Source organism: Rattus norvegicus, chromosome 14, assembly GCF_021556685.1.
Source record: "Rattus norvegicus strain SHRSP/BbbUtx chromosome 14, alternate assembly SHRSP_T2T, whole genome shotgun sequence".
In the NCBI taxonomy this organism is placed as follows: Eukaryota; Metazoa; Chordata; class Mammalia; order Rodentia; family Muridae; genus Rattus; species Rattus norvegicus.
The window spans coordinates 205,195-212,743 of NC_141547.1; the positions used below are offsets into that span (position 1 = coordinate 205,195).

At 41.8% G+C, this 7,549-nt stretch overlaps 1 pseudogene; it reads left to right on the forward strand.

Annotated features, from left to right (window-relative positions):
- The first annotated feature begins 5,665 nt into the window (after positions 1-5,665).
- LOC148001171 (glyceraldehyde-3-phosphate dehydrogenase pseudogene) lies at positions 5,666-6,744 on the forward strand (annotated as a pseudogene).
- Positions 6,745-7,549: the final 805 nt, after the last annotated feature.

Here is a 7,549-nt window from a genome sequence, read left to right on the forward strand (position 1 = left end):
TAGTGTGTATGACATCTGTCTAGGATCTTCTTTCATAGTCTCTGGTGAGAATTCTGGTGTGATTCTGATAGGTCTGCCTTTATATGTTACTTGACCTTTTTCCCTTACTGCTTTTAATATTTTCTCTTTATTTTGTGCATTTGGTGTTTTGACTATTATGTGACGGGAGGAGTTTATTTTCTGGTCCAATCTATTTGGAGTTCTGTAGGCTTCTTGTATGTTTATGGGCATCTCTTTCTTTAGGGTAGGGAAGTTTTCTTCTATGATTTTGTTGAAGATATTTACTGGTCCTTTGAGCTGGGAATCTTCACTCTCTTCTATAACTATTATCCTTAGGTTTGATCTTCTCATTGTGTCCTGGGTTTCCTGTATGTTTTGGACCAGTAGCTTTTTCTGTTTTACATTATCTTTGACCGTTGTGTCGATTATTTCTATGGAATCACTTTTCCCCTTCTACTGCCCCAAGAAGAACTAACCAGAAAGAAGACACGTGGTGGAACTGGCCCCCAGCACAGAAATGAAAAGGGAGACAAAACGTAAGAATCAGAAGAAATTAAAAAAAATCACTATATCCTACTACAAAAGCCTATATTCAACAAAACTGGAAAATCTGGAAGAATGGACAATTTTCTAGACAGATACCAGGTACCAAATCAAATCAGGATTAGATAAAACATCTAAACTGTCCTATAACTCCTAAAAAATGGAAGCAATTATTCAAAGTCTCCTAACCATAAATAGCCCAGGACAAATGTGTTTAGGGCAGAATTCTATCAGACCTTCATAGAAGACCTCATACCAATACTGTCTAAACTATTCCACAAAAGAGGAAGAGCCAGAGCACTACCAAATTCCTTCTATGAAGCCACAATTAAGCTTAACCTAAACCACACAAAGACCCAACCAAGAAAGACAACTTGAGACCAATTTCCCTTATGAATATTGATACAAAACACAATCAGTAAAATTCTCACAAACCAAATCCAAGAACAAATCAAAACGATCATCCATCATGATCAAGTAGGCTTCATCCCAGGGATGCAGGAATGGTTCAAATACAGAAATCCATCTAAGTATTCCACTATATAAACCAACTCAAAGGGGGAAACACATGATCATTTCATTAGATGCTGAGAAAGCATTTGACAAAATTCAATAACACTTTTTACCTAAAAAATCTAAAAGCAATATATAGCAAATTAGTAGCCAACATTAAACGGAACGTAGAGAAACCTGAAGCAATCCCACTAAAATCAGGGACTAGACAAGGCTGCCCACTCTCTCCCAGCTTATTTACTATAGTACTCAGAGTCCTAGCCAGAGCAATCAGACAGCAAAAGAAGGTCAAAAGGATACAAATTGGGAAGGAAGAAGTCAAAATATCACTATTTGCAGATGATATGATCGTATACTTAAGTGACCCCAAAAGTTTCACAGAGAACTACTATTCCTAATAAACAATTTCAAAAAAGTGGCTGGGTATAAAAGTAACTCAAATAAATCAGTAGCCTTCCTGTACTCAAAGGATACACAGGTTGAGAAAGAAATTCAGAAAATGACATCCTTCACAATAGTCCCAAATAACATGAAATACCTCGGTATGACTTTATCCAAGCAACTGAAACATTTTATGACAAGAACCTCAAGTCTCTGAAGTAAGAAACTGAAGAAGATCTCAGAAGATGGAAAGATCTCCCATGCTCATGGATTGGTGGGACTAATATTGTAAAAATGGCCATTTCATCAAAAGTAATCTACAGATTCAATGCAATCCCCACCAAAATTTCAACTCAACTCTTCATAGAGTTAGAAAGAGCAATTTGCAAATTCATTTGTAATAACAACAACAACAAAAACAAAACAAAAAAACAGGATACCGAAACCTATTCTCAACAATAAACAAATTTCTGGGGGACTCACCATCCCTGACCTCAAGCAATATTACAGAGCAATAGTCATTAAAACTGTATGGTATTGTTATAGAGACAGGCAGATAGATCAGTGGAACAGTATTGAAAACCCAGAAATGAACCCACACACCTATGTTCACTTGATCTTTGACAAAGGAGCTAAAACCATCCAATGGAAGAAAGATAGCACTTTCAACAAATGGTGCTGTTTCAACTGGAGGTCAGCATGTAGAAGAATGCAAATTAATGCAATTCCTGTACAAAACTCAAGTCCAAGTGGATCAAGAACCTCCACATAAAGCCAGATACACTCAAACTAATTGAAGGAAAAGTGGGGAAGAGTCTCGAACACATGGGCACTAGGGAAAATTTCCTGAACAAAACACCAATGGCTTATGCTTTAAGATCAGGAAAAGACAAATGGGACCTCAAAAAACTGCAAAACTTCTGTAAGAAAAAGGACACTGTCATTCGGACAGCAAACAGATTGGGAAAAGATCTTTACCAATCCTACATCTGATAGAGGACTAATATTCAATTTATAAAAAGAACTCAGGAAGTTAGACTCCAGAGAGTCAAATAACCCTATTAGAAAATGGGGTACAGAGCAAAAGAGAGAATTATCAGCTGAGGAATATCAAATGCCTGAGAAATACCTAAAGAAATGTTCAACACTCTTAGTCATCAGAAAAATGCAAATCAACACAACCCCCAAGATTCTACCTCATACCACTCAGATTGGTTAAGATCAAAATTTAGGTGACAATACATGCTGCTGAGGATGTGGAGAAAGAGGAACAGTCCTCCATTTTGGGGTGATTGCAAGCTGACACAACCACTCTTAAAATCAGTCTGGGGATTCCTCAGCAATTTGGGTATTGTACCACCTGAGGATCCACTTATGCCATTCCTGGGCATATACCCAAATTATGTGCCAACATACAACCAAAAGACATGCTCTACTATGTTCATAGCAGCCCTATTTATAATAGCCAGCAGCTGGAAAGAATCCAGATGCCCTCAACAGAGGAATGGATATAGAAACTCAACTATCAAAAACAATAACTTCATGAAATTCATAGGCAAGTGGATGGAATTAGAAAATATCATCCTGTGTGAACTAACCCAATCACAAAAAAACCCCACACATGGTATGCACTCATTGATAAGTGGATTTAGCCTAAAAGCTCAAATTACCCAAGATACAATCCACAGACCACATGAAGCTCAAGAAGTAGGATGACCCAAGTGCAGATGTTTCAGTCCTTCTTAAAAGGGGGAACAAAAACATTTATAGGAGGAGAAATGGAGACAAAGTTTGGAGCAGAGACTGAAGGAATGGCCACTCAGGGCCTGCCCCACCTGTGAATCCAGCCTATATATATATATATATATATATATATATATATATATATATATATATGTACATATATATATATATATATATATATATATATATATATATATATATGTACAGCCACCAAAACTAGACATGGTTGATGAAGCCAAGAAGTCCGTGCTGACAGGTGCCTGATATAGCGGTCTCCTGAGTGGCTCAATCTGAGTGTAATAAATACAGAAGGAAATGCTCAGAGCAAACCACTGAACTGAAATCTGGGTCCCTGTTGGAGGAGTTAGAGAAAGGATTGAAGGAGCTGAAGGGGCTTGCAACCTCATAAGAACAACAATACCAACCAACCAGAGCTCCCAAGGAGTAAACCACTATTCAAAAATTACTCTTGGACAGATCCATGGCTCCAGCTGCATATTTAGCAGAAGATGGCGCTGTTGGGCATCAATGGGATGAGAAGCCCTTGGTCTTGCCAAGGCTGGACCCCCCAGTGTAGGGGAATGTCAGAGCAGGGAGGCAGGAAGGGGGGGTGGTTGGGGAGGTGGAACACCCTTATAGAAGAAGGGGAGGGAGATGCTATAGGGGGCTTATGGACAGGAAAGCAGGAAAGGGAATAACATTTGAAATGTAAATAAAAAAATATCCAATAAAAAAAAGAAGAATGGAAGAGGAAGAAGAAGAATAGCGGGGGAATGGGATACAAGGGTATTCAGCATGCATCTGAGTACAGTGCCATACATGTTTCATAATGTCATAATGAAACTTGTTATTTTACTTGCTAATTTGAATATAGGTGTAAAAGAAGAAAAAGAAACATGACAAAAAGAGAGAAATGTTCAAAATCCATAATGATAAGAGAAATGAAAATCAAATCGACACTGAGATTCCACCATACAGGAGTCAGAATGGCTAAGATGTGGAGAAAGAGGAACACTTCTCCATTGCTGATGGGATTACAAACTGGTACAACCTCTTTGAAAATCAATTTGGAAGTTCCTCAGAAAATTGAAATAGACCTACCTAAGGACCCAGAAATACCACTTTCAGGAATATACCAAAAAGATGCCCTACCATGCTGCAGAGTCACATGTTCCACTATGTTCATAGTGACCTTTTTTTCCAGCCAGAATCTGGAAACAACCCAGATGTCTCACGGCAGAAGAATGGATACAGAAAATGTGGTTCATTTACACAATGGAATACTACTCAGCTATTAAGAATGAGGACCCCTTGAGTTTTGCAGGCAAATGGATGGAACTAGAAAATGTTATCCTGAGTGAGGTAACTCAGACCCAAAAGGACATGCACGGTATGTTATCATTAATAAGTAGATACTAGCCTAAGTACAAAGTACAGAATACCCAAGATACAGTTCACAGAACTCAAAAAGGTCATGAAACAGAAGGGCCCAAGTGAGGACACCTCAGTCCCACTTTGGTGGGGGGGGGAGAAGAACACAACTATACGGGGGTGGTGTAACAGGGGAGGGAAAAGGGATGGTGTTGGGGGAAGAGGAGAACATGATCTGCTATTGGGTGGGGGGCAGAAAAGGACTGAAGTCCTGAGGGCCAGCAGAAAGCAGGGAAACAGGCAACCTCAGGAGGAAGTAGGTTGGGAAGTAACTCTAGAATGTACCAGATACCAGGAATGTGAGAGATTGTCAGAAATTGAAGGGAGGGACTCTAGATGAAATGCCCTACAGTGAGGAGAGGGAACTTATTGAAACCACATCAAGCAGAAAGACAGGGCATCAAGTGAGAGTGGGGTTGCTATTCCACAGTAAAAGCTCTGACCCATAATTCTTCCTGTCTGAATGAAATGCAGACATGGAAATGGAGAGGATCCCAAGGAAAAGAAAATCCAGTGACAGGCCCAAGTTAGGATCCAGCTCAAGGGGAGGACCTAGGACCTGACACCATTACTGAGGTTATGGGGCATTAACAAATAGGGACCTAGCATGATTGCCCTCCAAAAAAACCAACAAGGAGCTGGAAGAGTCAGATACAAATATATGCACCCATCCAATGAATAGAAGCTGCTGACCCCTCTGGTTGAATTAAAGAAAAGCTGGAGGAAGCTGAGGAGGAAGACAAGACTGTAGGGGGACCTGCAGTCTCAATTAACCTGGACTCTGAAGATATCTCAGACACTGGATCACCAACTAAGCAGTGTACACCAGCTGAGATGAAGCCTCCAACCAATTATAGTAGAGGACTCCTGGGTCTAGGTTCAGTCAGAAAAGATGCACCTAACTCTGAAAAGACTGGATGCCCCAGGAAGTTTAGAGGTCTGCTCATGTGGATGGGATGAGTATATCCTTGTGGAGACACAAGGAGGAATGTGGATCTGTCAGAGTGAAGGTGACCATGAGGGAAATAAAATCTGGAGTGTAAAAAAAAAATTAGGCTCTCTGCTCCTCCCTGTTCCAGAGACAGCCGCATCTTCTTGTGCAGTGCCAGCCTTGTCTCATAGACAAGATGGTGAAGGTCAGTGTGAACGGATTTGGCCGTATTGGGCGCCTGGTTACCAGGGCTGCCTTCTCTTCTGACAAAGTGCATATTGTTGCCCCTTCATTGACCTCAACTACATGGTCTACATGTTCCAGTACAACTCTACCCATGGCAAGTTCAACGGCACAGTCAAGGCTGAGAATGGGAAGCTTGTCATCAACGGGAAGGCCATCACCATCTTCCAGGAGCGAGATCCCGCTAACATCAAATGGGGTGACGCTGGTGCTGAGTATGTCGTGGAGTCTACTGGCGTCTTCACCACCATGGAGAAGATTGAAGCTCACCTGAAGGGTGGGGCAAAAGGGTCATCATCTCCGCCCCTTCCTCTGATGCCCCCATGTTTGTGATGGGTGTGAACCACGAGAAATATGACAACTCCCTCAAAATTGTCAGCAGTGCACCCTGCACCACCAACTGCTTAGCCCCCCTGGCCAAGGTCATCCATGACAACTTTGGCCTCGTGGAAGGGCTCATGACCACAGTCCATGCCATCACTGCCACTCAGAAGACTGTGGATGGCCCCTCTGGAAAGCTGTGGCGTGATGGCCGTGGGGCAGCCCAGAACATCATCCCTGCATCCACTGGTGCTGCCAAGGCTGTGGGCAAGGTCATCCCAGAGCTGAACGGGAAGCTCACTGGCATGGCCTTCTGTGTTCCTACCCCCAATGTATCCATTGTGGATCTGACATGCCACCTGGAGAAACCTGCCAAGTATGATGACATCAAGAAAGTGGTGAAGCAGGCATCCGAGGGCCCACTAAAGGGCATCCTGGGCTACACTGAGGACCAGGTTGTCTCCTGCAACTTCAACAGCAACTCCCACTCTTCCACCTTTGATGCTGGGGCTGGCATTGCTCTCAACGACAACTTTGTAAAGCTCATTTCCTGGTATGACAATGAATATGGCTACAGCAACAGGGTGGTGGACCTCATGGCCTCCAAGGTCTCCAAGGAGTAAGAAACCCTGGACCACCCAGCCCAGCAAGGAGACTGAGAGCAAGAGAGGTGCCCTCAGTTGCTGAGGAGTCCCCATCCCAACTCAGCCCCCAACACTGAGCATCTCCCTCACAATTTCATCCCAGACCCCATAATAACAGGAGGGACCTAGGGAGCCCTCCCTTCTCTCTTGAATACCATCAATAATTCGCTGCACCCTCAAAAAATAATTAAAAACTAATAACAATAACAATGAAAAGTGTGAGTCCTTGTTGAATTAGGAGTGGCCATATGCTCAACTGAGATCAGGATGTTTCTCTATTTCTCTTTCCTGCTAGCTTATAAGTAGAAAACTTGGTTCTTTCTCTACCATGATGCTGCCTGTGTTCCAGAATGCTTCTTGCATGGATGACAATGGATTCAATCTTGGAATCTGTGAGCTAGACCTAAATGTTTTTTTTTTCAGTTGTTTCCATTGTCATGGTATATCTTCACAGCAATAGAAAACCCTAAACAATCCCAACACACATTTTATGGCATGGATGTTGGAAGGTTTCAGTGAGGAAAGAGTTATACAATATCAGGAGTAGATCCTCGGTTAAGATCCATAACCTCCAATATAGTACTTGAAGTCCTAGCCAGAGCAATCAGACAGTGAAAGGTATCAAAGGGATACAAATTAGAAGGGAAGAAATCAAAATATCACTATTTGCAGATAATATGATAGTGTACTTAAGTGACTCCAAAAGTTCCACCAGAGAACTACTTAACCTGATAAACAACTTCAGCAAAGTGTCAGGGTATAAAATTAACTCAAACAAATCAGTAGCCTTTCTCTACTC